Here is a 20,399-nt window from a genome sequence, read left to right as displayed (position 1 = left end):
CACGAAGAGGACAAAATCTTTTTATACAGAATTTTAATCAATACTTTTAAAGACATTTTGTAATGTTACTTTCCACCTAACAAGACAAATGGACTGCCACAAAGACTTCCTGCCCTATTACTTTTCTCTTCAGTAATAGAAGATTATCTAATATCTAACCATCTCCATGTATTTGTTTACGACTTCAGCTATTTTAGGGAGGATATTAAGTTACCATTTTAGAACTCAACCTATGATTATTTCTTTCTGTAAACAATTTCTGAATTGTTTACAAACCTTGTGAAAGGAATGGCTCTGACTTCTTTGCATTCCCTTGGTATTAGTTTTTAACGCATACTCAGAATCACTGCATCATTTTTGCAAAAAAGGAGGCTTGCAACCTGTGATGGGCTACGTTGTGTCTCCCTGCACCCAAATTCTTAGGCTGAAGTCCAACCCCTAGTACCTCTGCATTTACTGTTTTGAGGAGGTCTTTAAAGAGGTGATCAAGTTAAAATGAGGCTGTTAGTGTGGGGCCATAATCCAAATGACTGGTGTCCTTGTAAGAGGAGGAAAAGACACCAGAGATGCAAGTGCATAGAGAAAAGGCTGTGTGAGGCAGAGAGAAACCCACAATTTATAAACTAAGGAGCGAGAGACCTCAGGAAAAACCAAACCTGCTAACAGCTTGATCCTGGCGTTCCAGCCTCTAGAACTGTGAGAAGATACATATCTATTGTTTAAGCTGCCCAGTCTGTGGTACTTTGTTATGGCAGCCCTCGCACACAAACACACAACCCCTATTATACCATCACCTTATGTTTCTTCTCATAGTACTCCACAGTTCACGAAGCCTTGGAATATCTTTGAATTACTGAAGTATTTCTTGGCAGGGGAGGATGCATAGGGGAGAGACACGAGTTACACACAGGCTCTGTCAAACATGTTTGCCAGATTCTTTTGATGTTCTAAGCACAATGCTCTCCTTGATGTGGACTACTGATTCCTGACTGGCTCTAGTACACGTCTGCACTGTGGTAGCATAGTACCTCCGTCATTCGATTACTCACTACATGCACAATAAAATACGGTTTGAGACTGTAATAGGCTTATTGTGAATCCTAGACAAGAACTCATACTTTTAGGATAGATAATTAAGAATTTTTGTGATTAATGAAAAAACGTTTCTTTGCAATAAAACTAACAACCAAAAAATTGAAAAACCCAGGGGTATTCAGTAATTTGAAACCATAATGCTATTACCACTCTTTCTTCGTATGCTAGGATGTCAATATGATTAGAAAATGATAATATATTTTGAATATTTTATTTATTTTATTTATTTGAGAGAGAGAGCAAGCAAGAGCACATGCCAGAGGAGAGGCGTCAGGGAGGGAGAGGGTTAAGCAGACTCCGTGCTAAGCATGGAGGCTGACGCAGGGCTCGATCTCAGGACCCTGAGATCATGATCCTAGCTGAAATCAAGAGTTAGACGCTCAACTGACTGAGCCACCCAAGCGCCCCAATAATGAATTTTGTATTCAGGGCCTCTTGGTAGCACAGCCAGTTAGGTGTCTGACTCTTGGTTTTGGCTTAGGTCGTGATCTCAGGGTGTTGAAATAGAATCCCACATGGGGTTCCAAGCCCAGTGAGGAGTCTGCTGGAATTTCTCTGTCTCTCTTCCTCTGCCCCCTCCCAGCGCTCACTCTCTCTCTCTCTCAAATAATAAATCTTAAAAAAAATTTTTTTGTATGAGCATATAACACAAAGAAAACAGCACTAATTATAACTGTGTAGCTGGATGAGTTACAGCAAATTGAACACACCCTGTAACAACTCCAGAACGACAAATAAAGCTTTATAACATCCCATAATATCCCTGATACCCATCACATTCACTCTCTCTCCTTCTTTCCCAAATGTAAAGCTATCCTGATTTTTAAAATCACAGATTTCCTTTGTCTTCTTCTCAATTCTATAAAAATGGAATCAAACTTTACGTATTCCATAGAATCTAGCTTTTCTTGCTCATTTTTTGTTTCTAAATTCATCCATACTGCTGCCTATACCAATATTTCATTCATTTTCCTTGTTGGAACATATTATTCCTTTGTCAGATTATATACCTCAACTTATTTTTTTTAAATCGGAAAAATTTACTTTATTCTAGTGCCTTTTTTCCTCCCTTCCACATTAATTTCACTTTTAACATTACAGGCTGAAGATGACTACTATCTTATTATCTTACTCAGCTTATTTACATGTTTTACTGCTAATTGACATCTGGGTTGTTTCCACTTCCAAACCCTGGATGATACTGCTTTAAACATTTTAGTACATGTATTTGTGCAAACATGACATGCAGTTGTGCTGCATTTACGCTGAAGAGTGGAATTCCTGGGTCACAGAGTATACATAGGTTCAATTTTATTAGCTATGGCCAAACAGCTTTCTAAGGCATTTGGAACAATCTGTGTACACAGTGCAGTGCAGTGATAATTTCAGTTATTCTACATTCACACCAAAATTGATTTTATCATTGTTTTTAAACTTCAGTCATTCTAATGGTGTATAATGGCATTTCACCGAGGTTTTTATTTGCCTTTCCCTGATAAGCAGTGGGACTGAACACCTTATGTTTACTAAGTTTTTTAAATTGAGGCACACTTTACAAATGGATGAAAGGCTCAGATCTTAAGCATACCGTTCAAATAAATTTGAGAAATGCTTATCAAGACCTGAACACTTCCATCACCTTAGAAAGTTCCCCCATGCCACTTTTACAGTCGAACCCCCTCCTTGAAGCAACCACAGATTTGATTTATAGTACCATAGATTATATACCAAATGCAAAAGCAAAAAAGCAAAAATAAATAAGTGGGACTATATCACACTAAAGCTTCTATGCAGCAAAGGAAACCATTGACAAAATGAAAAGGCTATCTACTGAATGGGAGGAAATATTTGCAAGTGATCTTTCTGGTAAAATATATAAAGAACTCATACAACTCAACAGCGAAAAACACAAAAAATCTGATTAAAAAATGGGCAGATGTAAATATACATTTTTTAAAAGACATACAGATGATTGACAAGTACATGAAAAGATGTTTAATTAACATCATTAATCATCAGGGAAATGCAAATCAAAATCACAGAGATATCACCTCACACCTGTTAGAATGGTATTGTCGAAAGATAAGACAAGAGAAAAGAAAAGAAAACAAACTAGTGCTGGTGAGGATGTGGAGAAAAGAGAAGCCCTGTGCACTTCTGGTGGGACTATAAATTGGTGCAGCCACTATGGAAGACTATGTAGGTTCCTCAAAAAATTAAAAATACAAGTACCGTACGATCCAGAAATTCCACTTCTGAGTATTTATCTGAAGCAAATCAAAAGACTAATTTGAAAAGATATATGTACCCCTATGTTCCCTGCAGCATTATTTACAATAACCAAGATGTGGAAGCAAACTAAGCGTCCAATGATAAGTAAAATGTATACAGAGATGTAGCATATAGATACATGGAATATTACTCAGCCACAAAAAGAATGAAATTTTGCCATTTGTGACAACATGGATGAACCCTGAGAGCATTATGCTAAGTGAAATAAGTCAGGCAGAGAAAAACATGTGGAATCTTAAAAACAACAACAACAAAAGCTCACAGATACAGACAAGAGATTAGTGGTTGACGAGGACAGGGGAGTGGGGGAAGTGGGAGGGTGAAGGGGATCAAAAGGTAAAAAGAAAGAAATAAAATGTAGGTTAGTTTTATCTACTGCAGAATTTCATATAAATGAGATCATATAGTATGCAAGAATATTTTCTGGATTTAATTTGGTAGCAATGTTCTATTTTATTTAATTTGGTAGCAATGTTTCTATTGCATCTGGTACCATGGAAACATCTAAAGTATAAGGAATACAACAGAGGAACATTGGGTCAAGATAGGGAAGTAAACACATATAAACACCTCCTTTTTTCTTATACTCGAAGTAGGAATTATAGATAAAACATGTAATAATGTTAAAAATACAGAACCACCTTAAAAACTAAATGCAACATCTCTGTGAAACGGGACGGAAATGCTCAAAGGAAAGCACAGGGCAAGGGTCCAACTTTCAGCAGATTCCTAAAAGAATATTTGCCCTTCTAGACTTTTCCCTCTTCCTCAGCTTCCACACTGATTCGGCTTCCAAGTTCTGATTATTCCATTTCTGTTGCGGCTCTCAACTCTTGCCTACGCCCGTCATGTCAGTTCAGGCTTCCACGGTCTCTTGCTGGAGGTGCTGCAGCAATTCCCTAATTAGTATCTTCGGGTCCAGGCTCACCCCACACCAGCCTATTTGCTAGAGCAGTGTTCCCCAAATAATGTAAGATAAAAGTCAGGGTTTTATTCCTTTCCTTTGCTTCCTTTGAGTTTTACTCCATTGTAGACCAATACCTTTGTGAAATGCAATACAAACAAAATACTGAACAAATGAGGAAAAAAGATGTACAAAATAGGAGACCATATTTTGAAGTATTAGATACAACATACATCAATTACTCTGCCAATCTGCTAAAACTCTTTTCTTTTTTTTTTTAAGATTTTATTTATTTATGTGACAGAGAGACAGCCAGTGAGAGAGGGAACATAGGCAGGGGGAGTGGGAGAGGAAGAAGCAGGCTCCCAGCAGAGGAGCCTGATGTGGGGCTCGATCCCAGGACCCTTGGATCATGCCCTGAGCCGAAGGCAGACGCTTAACAACTGAGCCACCTAGGCGCCCCTAAAACTCACTCTTGATTTGTGTATTTGTCTCCCCTGGTTCTAGTGACAGTGGCCTAGCACTGGACTGGGGACTCCCTTTTGAGTTATTCTGGTCTGGATGCCTATATATGCAATGAGGATAATATTCTCAAGAGTAAATGTAATCATGCCACTCTTTGCTTAAAACACTTGAATGAGTTCTTCCTAACTACAGGAGGCTCAAATTCCTTAGCACAAGTTTGATGCCCCATTAATAGCCTTCTTCCCTGCCATGCTCCTGCCTCTCCCTCAACCAAATTCCCCACAGAGCGCATTCTCTTTCATGCCTCTACTGTTTTGCATCTACTGTTCCTCCTTCCCAGAGGGGATGATCCGCCAGCATTTTATCTTTGGATCCCCCACTAAACTCAGAGCTTCCTGAGGTCAGGGGCCATGCCTGCTTCACCACATCCTCAACACTTAGCAGAGGGGATTGCACTCAGTAAGTGCTCAATCAGTGGCTGTGAATGACAGTTTTAAGAAAGAAGGCTGATAAGGATACTTGTACATGATTTGACTGTGAAACACAGTCAATAACTTCTCTGGTACGACTGTAGGATAAAATCCTCCGCTCCTTATCATGTGTGCCTTGTAGAACAGTTTTTCACTGTAAGTGAGCTTCAGGACCAAAGAATAAAATTCAATTTTTTAGGACTGAAGAACGTATTCACCTCGAGCCTCCTTAATAGCCATCAAGGAAGGTACATCCATTTCAACATAAAGCCTTCATATATTGATATCTCTTGATTCAGAAACACAGTATGTTATACCTCAAGCCAAGCAGATGTACCAATTGTCTGTCCGCAGGGAGATAAAGCAGCACCACTGCTGTTCTTGTAGACTTTTCCACAATGGGAGAGAACTGGGTCAACATTGCAGAAGTGGAGGGGAAAAGGAATGAGTAAAAGCAGACCATTTTAATGTATACATCTATGTTTTAAAAACAAAACAAAACTCAAAGCCTTTTATGCAGTGCCAACAACATGGATGTGACCTCCTGAAAGACTTAAGATATAGGCTTGAATAGACATTAAGCAGGAAAAAATATGCCAATTTCAGGAAGATAAAGGCCATTCAAAGCCAAATTTTTACTAATGTATTATTGAAAATTGAAGTTTTAATTTATCACTTGCAGCTATTCAAGGAAATAAACCAAAAAGCAAAACCAACTATGAAATTAAAAAAAAAAAAAAAAAAAACCTCACAGATCTCCCTCTGGAGTCACGGCGGTTTCTGGTTATGTGGACGTCTGCATTGCAAAGGCAACAAAAAGGCAACAAGCCACTTCTGGATTCTCTTCCATAGAACACGGCCAGATGACAACCCTGTTTAGGATCTTCCTAACTTCTCCTTCATCTCCAATATCAACTTCACTTCATCCCATCATGTCTGCCCTACCTCAGGGCCCCATTCGGTCTGTAAGCCCCTTCAGTGTGACAGCTGACTCACCTCTGCAGCCCCAGTTCTGGATTAGAACAGGAATGGTAAATACCTGATGGATAAGCAACTGAACAAAGGATGAACAAATGAAAAGACTTCTCTCAGCAAAAAATGCCTGGTGAGATATTCGAGGCTAACACAATACCGAGGCCCACGAGAAAGGAGGAACACCTCCCATTCCTTCACACAGTTCAAATGAATAGCTCTTCCTCCTCTCTATACATGAAAGTGGATGAAACAATCCTATGATATCCTATGACATTTTCACCTCAGGAGGGCAGAAAAGGGAAAATCAAGCTGGCTCAACGATGAGCTGCCCAAATGTTAAAATTAAGGAAAAACCCACCTTCTGAAGCACATGGCATTAAAAGCTGTATAAGCAAATACAAAATGGAAATCACATTCACACAACAATCATGCAGAGAGTCCCCCTTTCGCCTCTTCCTCTGAGCCCAGCACACTGACTTCTTGTGCTAGTCACCTCGTATTCCTATACACAGCTCTCTGTACTCCTGGACATCCCAGTGCCACAATGGGAATGGATGCTCCTCAGATACGTTGTCTGGGAAAGACCTAGATCCAGGGTTTGTCATGAAGCCTTTCTGACAGCTTCAACTAAAGTTAAAGGTCTCTGTATTTAACTGTGCTTCTCTTGGGGCCCTGATTCCGTCCTACATTATCCCACACTATCTGTGTTCGTGTACTAGGCTGAAAAGCCTAACCTTCCCTCTCTGCATTCTGTCAGGGTCAGGCACAGCATGCACACACCGTAGGCACCAAGCCAAGTTTGTTTAATGATGGAAAATATCTCATCTAGAAAGGTGAACTAGGTACCTTTCCTTTTCCCTTTTACCCCTTTTCCAAATACTCTGTATTCAGACATGTGAAAATGGAACACTCATAAAGAGCTCTATCAGTTCTGATTTGAGTGAAGGAAAACTACTTCTAAAGATGAAACGTGTGGCTTTACTTACCTACCTGGCATAACACCTTAATAGCTCTGCCTTCCTCTGCTCTCTCCTACTCTGAGACTGACAACTGACTAATAGGATTAGTGGCTCCATTCTAATAACCCAGCTTAGCTGAAGGCCAGCAAAAAATGACAGCCTCAATCTGAATTGCATGGCCTGGGAATCCATTCAATTATTAACTAGAGTAACTGTTATTGCCTCTCCCAATCAAAGGAGAGGCAGCTGTTAATCTTTGGTGGCCTACAAAGGCTGGTGGCCTTTGTACTTGACTTCTCTATAGACGGTAATTATGTTCTTTGTGATCAGGGAGGAAGGCCTTCCTAGCCTTTTAGACAGAGGTGGCAGATGGGGAAAACTGTTTGCATGTTCATTAGCAGGATAGGCTAGATTTGTTCTGAGCATCTGGTGGTACCTTAAGACCTGTTCAGAGATAATACAAGTAGGTTTTAGGCGAGTCCATACATTTAGAACTCAGTAGCCCAATTTATAGAGATGAGAAGATCCTGGCGTAAATTTTTTATGGTTATTTTTCCCATGTGGAAAATTTTCCTAACACCTAAAGGACACCTAATTCCTCTACTATCTCCACCTATTAGTGTTAGCTTAAAAGTAGCTAGCGTGAGGAGCTGACAGTCCTTGTTCTAAGATTTTTCCCTTCTAAGCCTTCTAAAGTTGGCTTCTTCAAATTCCCATAATCTACATAAATGTCTAGGCTCAGCTTTTTAGCTGTACACTCACACTTGAAAGGACTCAGGTGTTGGGGTCAAGAATGTCACAAGGAAATCACAAACTTAAGGAAATGTGGTGCCAAAAAGAGTAGAATCATAACCTACAGTTTGAAGGCTTGGGTAATAAGGTAAGTGGGGCTGAGAGAGGCTGGAAAAGCTTTCTCAAGATGAGAGAAACAATTCTTTTGTAATGCTAATTAGAATTTGGACCCTTTGGAAGGCTCTCCCTAAGGGAGCTGAACTGTGCCATTTTTGACCTGTTTGGACTAAGTGAGATGAGGGCAGGGTGAGTGAGGGGGTGGTGCAGAACTAAAGGATGAAAGCAGGACTCAAGACCTCCTGTTCCTTCCCTTTAACCGGTTATGAGATGGATCAGTGTACAGAGTTCATTACTGCAATCTAACAAAACTCACAATGAAGTTATTCTGATCTCCCTCATCCTCACATGCTGCCAAGCTGCCTGGTGGCAGGCACTGGCCAGGCCCAGCACTCAGTCCTAGGAGACACAGATCTAAAATAGATAAATGCAGCATGGTAAGTGAAGTGCTATAGTGAGGGGATGAAAAAGAACTGCATGCCCACAAAGGAAATGGTTCCTTTGACTAGTTCTTCAGGACACAATGGGTGTCCATATGAACAGTTTTCTGAGTTATTACATTATCACATAAAAAGACAAAAACCCAAAGCAAGGACCTACATGTGAGGTTCCCTGAACAATTGCTTTATTTCTCCCACCTTTCCCAACTTCCAGACTACCTGGAACTTGAGGAGTCTCACTGCAGCAGTTCCTTTTCCCCCCATTTCTGCATCTCAGGTGTCCTGAATATTCTAAAGCTTAGAGGCAAAAGGAACTTGGGACCATGAAACCAAGGAGAATCTCTTTTGGGCAAGAAAGTGACATGGACAAAAGTGAGTAATACGAACAAACTCCTTTAGGTCTAGCAGCAACCAGGGGGCAGGCCCTTAGAGGCTCAGAGGCTCTTCTCCACCTAGATGGCAAGGAAAGGGAGAGTGTTCCTACACCACTCTGTTCTCTCTCCATCATGACATTTATAGTTCTTGACTCATTTTTTACTTATTTAATTATAGACTAGATCATACTGATTATCTATTTACTTAATTGCAAAGCAGACTGTGAGCTCCTGGACAGCTGGAATTATGTTTATATAGAATCTAGCAAAAAAAACTAGGTATTCAGATTACTGAGTCATAAAAAAGAATGAGATCTTGCCATTCGCAAAAAGAATGGACCTAGAAGGTATAATACTAAGTGAAATAAGTCAAACAGAGGTAAATACTATATGACTTCACTCATATGTGGAATTTAAGAATCAAAACAAATGAGCAAAGAAAGAAAAAAGTGACAAACAAAAAAACATACTCTTAAATAGAGAGAACAAACTGGTGTTGCCAGAGGGGATGTAGGCGGGGAGATGGATGGAATAAAGGGTTGAAGAGTACACTTACCTTGATGAGCACTGAGCAATGTATAGAATTGTGAATTACTATAGTGTACACCTCAAACTAACGTAACACTATATGCTAATGTACTTCGATTAAAAAAACATTTTAACAACAGTAGGTATTCAGGGGTGCCTGGGTGGCTCAGTCGGTTGAGTGCCTGCCTTCGGCTCAGGTCATGACCCCGGGGTCCTGGGATCGAGCCCTACATTGGGCTCCCTGCTCAGCTGGGAGACTGCTTCTTCCTCTTCCTCTCCCCCTGCTTGTGATCCCTTTCTCTCTCTCTCTGTCCAATAGATAAATTAAATCTTAAAAAAGAAAAAAAAGGGTAGGTAATCAGCAAATGGCTGCTGAATCAAAAAAATAAAGGTACAATCTAGTTTCTAGGAATCTAACATCAGAAACTGTCGTGAGAGAGAAAAATCCATCAAGCCACAATGAGAAGGAAAAGGTGTAGAAACATCTACGTGTCTGAGAAAGTCAAGGTAAGGGTACAAGTAAGCTAGAAAATGTGGGAGAGGTTACTAGTTCTCACCTGTGCTGGAAAGGCAAGGCAAGGCAGGCCCTGGTCTGAAGGAGACAAGCCCAGAGAGGTGAAGGCCAACAGCAACTTTGCTTATGTATTGCCCTACTCATGTTGGCATCATGTTTTTTAAACCCGACTCTCAAGCAAAGTAGTGACCCAGACTCTTTTAATGTCTTTAGGGAGGGACACAGAAGAACGAGGTAGGGGAGGGCAATTTTAAAAAGTGAAAACAAAGTTAAGGAAGGAACAGGAACCCAAACTTTACTTTTTTCAAAGTGCCATCCTGGAGGGCTAAAGGTGACATTTCAAAGGCTTGCCATGTGGCAGGCCCTAGGCTGTTACCATATAAGATCTCACAATAACCCTATGAGGTAGGAATTACATTCCATTATACAGATAAGAAAAACAGCCTTAGAAGAGTCACTTAAGTTTTACTGCTAGTAAGTGGCAGAGCTGGGCACTGAGTCTAGGTTTATCTGACTTCTAAGTGTATGATGGATCTCTTCAAAGAATGCTGTGGGAAAATCTAGCATGTTATTATAGAAATGTGCTTGGCTCTTGGCTTACTTATCACTAAATATCCCTATTTTGTAAAATCTTGGACTTTTTTAAAAATGAAAATTAAATTTGAAAAATTTTAAAGAAAATTTTATTTTGAAATTATTTAGATCTTTTATTATTTTAGATTTATTTATTTGAGAAAAGTTTCAAGGACACTAGAGCATTCCTATATGCCTTAATCCAGCTTTCCCTCATGTTAAAGCCTTACATAACCACTGTACATTTATCAAAACTAAGAAATTACATTAAAATTATACTGCTAACTAAACCATAGACATTATTTGGATTTCCTCTAGTTTTCCCACTGATGCTTTTTTTTTTTCCTGTTCAGCATCAAGTCTAGAATACCACATTGCATTTAGCTCAACACTATTTTGAAGACAAGGTGAAGTTACTTTTAGCGTTAGAGGAGGTATCCTTAACTCTCTTATATTAGCATTCACTAGCAACTTAAAAAAAATTCTTGAAACAATCCAGACTCAGAGAATGTAAAGGAATGCCAAGTTTGACCATCACGAGTAAATAAAAAAGGAAATGAGAGCGAACTAGATTCTAAGGGACTGAAATATGAGTAGTTCTTTTAACTGGTGGTGCAGTTCTTGAGACTGTCAGGAAATGGGAAGAAATGTGCACACAGCAGGAGGGAAGCAGACCGTGAGTGAGGAGGGAGGGAATGTGGGACCAGGGTTAGAAAAGACTCCAGGTGGCCCAAGATGCGCTCCCTCTGCAGCTCCAGTCCCAAAAGGCCTTCAACACATTTTTAGCCGGGGCAGCCTTTCAAAACCCTTTCCTTCCTGAACGTCAGTGAAGTCTCTGTAGACTATCCTTCTAACTTTAGCACAGTCTTTTATGTATGCCTTCTCCACTTGTGCCCATGATAGGATATTTATTGCAAGGTTTTTTGTTGTTGTTGTTGTTCTTTTTCCCAGAAGCAACTAGGTTAACAGCCTTGTGATTGGGCACTAGGAAAGTCAAGAACAACTGATTTTAGTAATGATTCTGCCAGGGTCTGCTTTATTTAGCCCAGAGGAAATAAAAGGAGGGAAATGGCTAGTGACAGGCAATGCTTTTTCAGATGGATTATCTGGAGCCAGCACTCTTGTTTAGGCCCTCTTGTTCTCTAGTATCTAGAAGGTATAGAGAGAAAACAGAGGAGACAAAGGCAGTGCAAAATCTGTTACTTAGGAGACTGATACAAAATGTGGCAAGGAAGAAGGCAAAAAAAAAAAAAAAAGGAGTCCTTCAGATTTTGGACTTGAAGATGACCATGTTAACTTCTACTTCGGTCATGGAGGAAAACTGCTTAATAACACAGAGCTTCTGTTCTCTATTAAAATGTTACAAACAATACCTTCTTATATGGAGAATAATGTGAAGCTTTTTCAGAATATCTGGTCTTCTTAATTTTGCTAAAGCAAACATGATCAAAGGTTTACTGAAGAGTTAATGATCCCCCCTGAATTCTAACATTAGAGCTGCTCTGTGCAGCTCTACTGCTTTTCACTAGTGAGAATAAGATAAGACCTCTAGTAAAGGCGAACTAAAAAGTTTAGAAGTCTGCTTATTCAAGGCAAATAAAACCCAGAGGAGTCTTTAAGTCCGGAGAACGCCAGACCATTACAGAATCTTTTTGCTTTATGAAAAGGCAAATACAAATTCCTTTTTCTTTACAAGGAATACTCATATTCATTTGAAGGGAAATTTGATGATCAATTTATATTCACACAAAGCCTTGAGTCTGAAGTGTGAAATCAGTTTTGCTTTTAAGTCAGCATGCAAGTCCATATCCTCCCAATATGATAAGTAAAGTTATCATATGGAACAGAAATGTAAAGATCCTAAAAAGAATCTGTTCCTCTGAAGGTATTCATGTGTGAACATGAAATGGCACATGATGCGAGACCTTTTTAGCAGAGAAGGGGAGAGGGTAGGGATCTGAGAACGATATGCAGAAATAATGTACTGTATGGGGGAACCAGATAAAAAGACCATTTAGGGTTGCTAACTTTGTGATATAAAAGATGGCAAATAATTCTTGCCCTGGCAGCTGTAGCACAGAACAATTATTGTCCTCTAGACTGAGCTCCCTGTGGGCACAAATTGTGTCTTATTCACTGTTTAGGAACTATTAGCATGGCCTCTGGAATAATTCTGCCATGGTTTGAATCCCAACCTTTTCACACTTATTAGCTATATAACATCAGGCAAGCTACTTATCCTCTTGATGCCTCAGTGTTCTTATTCGTAAGTTAGGACACATAACTCTACCCCAAGTGGTTGCTGAGAGGATTAAATCAGCTGAGCTGCATAAACGTTAGTGATCATCGTCTTTCTTACACTGCCCTCCCTTCTCTTGCTAAGTACCTACCATACTGTCATTAAATAAACACTAGTTCTTACCCTCTGAGGCTTCTTGAGAAGCGGGACATATTCTGGTATCTTTGTGACATCTCAAAATTGCACTAAAGTATGATTTCTCCCATGAATATCTCTGTTTTAGCTAAGAGTCTACCTTCTTGCCCTATCAGTCTCAACTTCCATGTTATTTCCTCCAACAGGCCTTCTCTGACCTCTAGGCTGTTCAGTCTTCCTGCTACATCCAGGAACAACTCTGTATTTCCTCGAGCCTTTCCTCAAACACTCATTGCTCTTAATTGTAATTACTTATTTAATTGCCTAGAAGGGCAGGGCCTATATATGTCTTAATTACTGCTATTTCCTATGTGCTTGGCACATTAAAAAAAAATCACCAACATTTGTTGAGCACATGTGTACACGCCCCATGTATTCCAAGTGCTGCCTTGCAGGCAGTGTCTCATATAATATTCACAACAGCATGAGGTTGATACAATTACCACTCCTGTTTACATGGGAAACTAAATCTCCAAGAAGATAAGTAACTTGTTTAAAATTATTTAACCAGTAAGAGCTGATCTAGGAATCAAATCCAACTATGTCTGACTTTTGAATCTCAGTTTAACCATCACACTATATTCCCTCTCTGCACAGCCGCACTGAAAAATAAAACTTTCACTGAACTAAAATGTCTGCAAGGTGAGGGTAATGAATGATACAGAGTTAGTGTTGAGAAGTTTCCCTAGACCGGGGGCACCTGGGTGGCACAGCAGTTAAGCGTCTGCCTTCGGCTCAGGGCGTGATCCCGGCGTTCTGGGATCGAGCCCCACATCAGGCTCCTCCGCTGGGAGCCTGCTTCTTCCTCTCCCGCTCCCCCTGCTTGTGTTCCCTCTCTCGTTGGCTGTGTCTCTCTGTCAAATAAATAAATAAAATCTTAAAAAAAAAAAAAGAAGTTTCCCTAGAACGGATGATAAACTACAGAACAAAATAAACCATAAACTTCTAGAATGAAGAGGGGGTAAACAGAAGGGGGAATGAACCATGAGAGACTATGGACTCTGGGAAACAAACTGAGGGCTTCAGAGGGGAGGGGGTTGGGGGATTGGGATAGGCCAGTGATGGGTATTAAGGAGGGCACGTATTGCATGGTGCACTGGGTGTTATACGCAACTAATGAATCATGGAACTTTACATAAAAAACCAGGGATGTACTGTATGGTGACTAACGTAATATAATAAAAAATTATTATTATGAAAAAAATAAATGGTAAGAGACAGGAAAGAATTACAATATACAAAAATTTTAGATGGAACTTGAAAATGATCTAATTTCCTTAGGAAAGTTAAACATACTAGATGAGGCCAAGATGTGCCACAGAATATAGTAAGGTAGCCTTTTTGGGTAGTTGGGCAAATGTTATGTGCTCTGTAATCTTACTAGATTTTTATGGTATGTTTTACAACTCATTGGCTTGGATTTATATATGAACAAGCTTGTTATATCAATTCAGCAAACAAACTACCTAGTACCTAGAATATATAAGGAACTGTAGTTGGTGCTGTAGAAGACTGAACCTAAAAATAACTAATATCTGTACTTTGGATTTTGTAGTAAACAATATGAATTATAAGCTTTCATGAGATAAAAATTTATTTTCTAGTCTCCTCAGGTCCTTGACATAAATACAATAAACCTGGGATATGCTAAAGAAAGCAAACACAGTGAAATGATGAGTCACTGCTAGTACTGCAACACTTCAATACCAATTTTCCCTCTGAACAGACTGTGATGTAGTCCCAGAACTACTCTTTCCGGGTGTCACCAAATCTGCCAAGTTGGACATTTCTGTAAAGAAAGCTATTTGGCCTGGGGAAGCATCTGTCTTGAATATTTAGGCATTTGCTTGACTTAAGGCAAGGGATGGACTGAAGACAAACCAAAAAAAAAAAAAAAAAAAACTCCACTGAATTTATCTGAACAAATTTTTGTTGTCTGCCAGCTATGTACCTGGTGCTTGCTAAGTGGCAGAAATACAGAAGCAGAGGATCAGGATTTGCCCTCAGAGACCTCACATTCTACTGAGAAAGATCTGAAAACAGGTTAGTGTATGCGGTGTGATAAGTCCTATGTATGACATAGGTACAGGGTACACCCTGAGCTTACGTAGTAGATACCTAACTTGGTTGGATGAAGATCAGGGGAATGACAGGGAATAGCTTCTGGAGGAGGGAACACCAGAGCTGAGTCTCAAAAGACATGAAGGCATCCAGGTAAAGTATTTGTTTATGTAGTAAAGGCGGATATGTGTGTGTTGGGGTGGGGGCAGTGTGAAGTGTGGGGTTTGGGGGAAGCAAAAGAGCTGAGTGAGAGAGAAGCAGGTGCTGTATGGGAGGAGATGTATGGAGATAAGAGGGTGCAGGGACCATTCAAGGGATTATAACCCATTTAAAATGGTTAGAGTGAACATGTGAGGGGGGAAATGTGGAGACAGGATGCCAGAGGTACAGGAAGAGAACATCTTGAAGGGGATCCTGTACACTAAAATATTGAGTCTGAATCTTATTTTAACGCAACAGAGACACACAAACCCATTTAAAGGAGACAGTGACACTCAGATTTTCACTTACAGAAGCTGTAAGGAGGATACAGTGGAGAAGGTTAAGACAAAGAACTCAAATAGGAGACCATATACTCCAATTTAGAAATGAGCAAGGACCCAGCACCATCAGGGACAATTCAAATAGAGAGAGATGATGGCTGGCTAGAAACTACATATACAAGTAAAAACTTCAGGTTTCGCTATTGATTGGACGTGAGGAGAAAGGGGAGAAAGAAGAGCCAATTTCCCAATCATCTTGTAAAAATAAGGCATAAAGGATATGAACTGGTTTGGTACAGAATCATAATCTCCTCCACGAAACAGCTTAGACTCTAATTGGGTAAACTAGGCATGAAAAAAAAAAATCCAGTGATTTTCCAAGATAATGTCTAAGTGTTAAATGAGTATGTGGCAGTCACAGAACCCAGGGCTCATGCAGGGCAGGGCAGAAAGAGCTCTCATGGGGCGCCTGGGTGGCTCAGTCGTTAAGCGTCTGCCTTCGGCACAGGGCGTGATCCCGGAGTCCTGGGATCGAGCCCCACATCAGGCTCTTCTGCTGGGAGCCTGCTTCTTCCTCTCCCACTCCCCCTGCTTGTGTTCCCTCTCTCGCTGTCTCTCTCTGTCAAATAAATAAATAAAATCTTAAAAAAAAAAAAGAGCTCTCATGACTCCTTTTCATAACACCAACTGAAAAACACTTTAAAAAACCATTTTAACTTTTTAATATGTAACCCTGGTAACTGTAAACAGTAGCTCAAATTGGGTATTTGTATATAGGACTGAAAATTGGACATTTTACTCTATTTGCCATTAATTAGCCATTACTGTTCAATAATATTAATTCCATACAAAAGATAAAGAAGTAAAATACGGAGGAGGGGGAAGAAACAGAACATATGGTGCTTTTTCTAGGAAAGGCAATTTCTCTTCCAATGGATGCCATATACTGGCTGCCATATACTCTAAACAAAGAAGCCTACTTCTCCTTCTCCTTAATTTGAATTTACAAGGATTTCATGTTCTCTGAAGGTTTTGTAGATACTGGTTTGGCGTCTCTTCTCTGAACACAGCATCAGGGTCTACACCACAGGCCGCTAAAATCTGTACCAAAACTCAGAGTGGAACTGTTTGAACACAGAACAGTTCAAAGAGGAGGCTAGAATCAGAGTGATTTTTGTGCACTCTTGTGCTCGTTTTCCCGCCCTCGCCAGTATCTGCAAGCTCAGAGGCGGTGCATACTGAAGCCCTGAAAGCTATTAGCTATCCACAGACATGATTTTGTCGTCTCAGAATGTGCATTTTATTTTTAGAAAAATTTTATTTATTTATTCGGCTCATGACCTGAGCCGAAGGCAGAGGCTTCACCGACTGAGCCACCCAGGCACCCTAGAATGTGCATTTTGTTAAGTAAACCTATTTCTGACAAGTCACCTTTTCTCTCATCTACCAAGAAGTATAGTTACTGTATTTCAGACGGCCTGTGAGTGGCACTGCCTAACAGTCAGGAGACTGTAGCAGATAATGCAGTTATGTTACCTTTTTTTTTAAATTTTAAGAATAATACAACTTGATAGGAAGAACTACGGCTATTTCAAAGTAAACTGGCAGGTCAAAACTGTTTTAGGGATGTACTGTATGGTGACTAACATAATATAATAAAAAATATTATTAAAAAACTGTTAAAAATTTTTATATGAGCTTAACACTTTATATACGTGGTGTGAATATATTTACATGAAGATGTGGGCCTAAATCAGGTACTTACATATTAAAAGTTGCACTTTATAATACACTATAACTGATATACACTATTAACTGATTTTAAATTTTAAAAAGTTGCACTTTAAAAATTAATTTTTATAATCCTAATATCTAACATAGTGGCTGGCACCAAGTAGGTACTAGCGATTTTTGCACTGATAAATCACTTCCCAGCCTACAAAATAAATCAGAAGACTGCAGTTCCTAAATATATGAAATACCAAAATACACAAGCTGCAAAGGAGAACCATATTATATATGGTATAATATAATATTACAACGTACCACATATACCTACAATGCATACACTGTAACTATTCAAAAATATTCTTTTTAAAAGGCAGAGGTAGAGCGCTGGCATTGCCAGCAGTCAGTGCATACCATTCCCACATTTACTCCTCCAGCCCTGAGTGGGGCCACAGAAGACAAAACAGCTGCAGACAAAACAGCTTCCTGCAGTTATAAGTCTCTGGGTGTCACTGCCCTCTTCTTTTCACTCTTCTAGCCTGATAATTTTTGTAATGAAATCCTTGGTTTAAATACCCCTCTCTTGAAATGCTGAGAGTAGTACTATTTTCCTTACTGGATACCAACCAAGACATTAATTAACCAGCACTTTAGTACTGTCTGTGTACCGGTGCTCAACATTGTCATTCATTCATTCAACAACCATTTATCAAGTGACCACCATGCTCTCATGTTAGGTACTGGGGACAGATAAAACAGATATGTCCATACCTTTATGGAGTTTAGAGTGTAGCATTCTAGTTTGGTATAATTAGTTTCTATTCATGAATATGTAAGGATTATAAACTCAGTGAAGGTAAGATCATGAAGTACCATGATGAATGCTTTTATCAGAAAGGAGCTCTCAAATTGTGTTTATTGCTTTAAGTTAACCAAACTATAAAAAGTAATTTTTATTAGTTAATAAATCAAAATGACAAGAGGAGTCCATCCTTAGTAATCCATTCCTGTCCCTGATGTTACAGTTAGGCATCACAAGAACACATAAATGATACCACTTATAAAAGAGTATACAAAGGATACACAAAGCAGATACAGAGACCTCAAGAAAGCTGCACAGACTCATCGGATTTAACAAAATCCTCATTTGAATTAGTTAAGAAATTTATTGAATTTGTTTCTATGGCACTTGATACAAAGATAGATGAGTCCAAAAAGTCCTCTATCAAATGGACTCAGCAGTCTAATGTGTCCCCAGACGCTAGGCTACCAATTTGTTTATCACTGATCTTGACTATAAGGCTGTTAATGTATTATTCATAAGTACATTATGCATTTTACTGCTTGTCTACAGAGATTTTAATGCAGAAAATGCTCTGTGCCAGCAAGAATTTAGTGTAAATGACACAGATAAAAAAATCATTTCATGTGTTTCTGACAAGTGATTCACGTAACATTTCTATTAATCAAAATAGACTATTAATGTACAGCACAGCTTGTCATTCACATATATGTGCTTTTGTATTCTGAAAAATCTAAAACATTTTGTGATGAATCTTCTAATAATTGTCTAAATCTATGAAGAACAATTTAGATCAGGAAGTATAAACTGAATACACATAATCCAAAGTACAAGAAAGAGAGAGAGAGAGAGATTTACTCCATATATCTTCTAATTTGAATTTGGTGGAGATACCTCTTTAATCACTGTACAACCACTGATCACTGATGGTAAGTAGTTAAAAGATTGCTGATTTTAATTCTGTCAAAGCAACAGTTGGTCTTCAAACAATATAATGATTTTTAAGTTTTATTCTTGGTAGGAAAAAGAATAAAATGATAATGTACAAATTAGTACATCTGGAGTTCATTTAAACATATAACTTATAGTAAGATGTGAAAATCTGGACTACACAGAGAAACAGATGCTTGAAACACACGCAGAGTGAACTTTTTTTTTTTTACAATGGATTTTTTAATTTTTTAGGTTGAAGATTTTTAGACTTTAAATTGAATACAGAATAATCGGAACATTTTTTTTGTTGTTGTTTTATACACAATTCATTTTTCCTGCCTAATTGTGAGTACTGAGGAATTTTTTAAAAAATTTTTTATTATGTTATGTTAGTCACCATGCAGTACATCCTTAGTATTTGGTGTAGTGTTCCATGATTCATTGTTTGCGTATAACACCCAGTGCTCCATGTAATACGTGCCCTCCTTAATACCTATTACCGGGCTGGCCCATCCCCCCGCCCTCCCCTCTGAAATCCTCAGTTTGTTTCCCAGAGTCCATAGTCTCAGAGTGAACTTTTGATTTTTTACTAAGACAAGGTAGGAAATAAGTATTTCAATCATAAGTATAAATGTTAACAAAATGCTAGGGGGATGGGAAGATTAGGGAGTGATGACTAAGCGTTGTGGAGTTTCCTTATGGGTAATGAAAATGTTCTAAAATTGATTATAGTGATGTTTGCACAACTCTGTGAATATACTAAAAAACAGTATATTGTATACTTTAAATGGGTGGATTTTATGTTCTGTAAATTATATCTTAATAAAGTGATTAAAAATGCTAACAAAATGGTCTAATTAAAAAACACAACTTCTTGAAATATTGGTTTCCTAAACATTTATAGCAACCTCAGACTGAATAGTTTAACTATCACGCTGTATTAACTCTATTAAAAGTGGCACAATGCTTTAAGTAAACATGATACATAAAATTCAAATTAGGACAACACTATTTTATAAAAATATTTTCTACTTTAAAAAGATTCAGACTCAGTTGACAGGACTGGAGTTACAAAGTCTTAAGTATTAGATCAGAAATATATATTTGCACAAAGTGAGGAAAACTTGGAATCAGACAAAAGTCTCTGATGCTAGTTTCTGGTGGACTGACATGGTTCTCTCGCTCACAGAACATTTTAGTACATTTCCAAGACTGAGGCCACAGAAGTACTCAGTTACTGGTTTCCAGGATAATCACTTTATGGGAATCTCATAGAACCAACCAATAATCAACAAAGAGACTAAGAATGACATGCTTCAGAAAACGCGATAATGTAAACAGCCTTAAGGTTCCAAATTCCAAAGGCAATTAAACTACATTCAGGGACTCATTTGATAAACATTTTTTGGGGGGCATCCATCCAATGCCAGCACTGAGGTGGGTCCGTATTAAGAAGACAGACAACTCACCATAATTCTATGGTAGATGTTCTAACAGAAGTATGATCAGAAGGCTCTGAGA

At 38.8% G+C, this 20,399-nt stretch overlaps 1 protein-coding gene across 14 annotated transcripts in view; it reads right to left on the bottom strand.

The window, feature by feature from the left end:
* SCAPER (S-phase cyclin A associated protein in the ER) overlaps nucleotides 1–20,399 on the bottom strand; it is a 522,862-nt gene that overhangs the window by 157,156 nt on the left and 345,307 nt on the right. The window lies entirely within an intron of this gene.

This window comes from Ursus arctos, unplaced genomic scaffold, assembly GCF_023065955.2.
Source record: "Ursus arctos isolate Adak ecotype North America unplaced genomic scaffold, UrsArc2.0 scaffold_28, whole genome shotgun sequence".
Lineage (NCBI taxonomy): Eukaryota > Metazoa > Chordata > Mammalia > Carnivora > Ursidae > Ursus > Ursus arctos.
The sequence above is the reverse complement of the archived record's forward strand: the minus strand, read 5'-3'. Positions and strand labels throughout refer to the sequence as shown.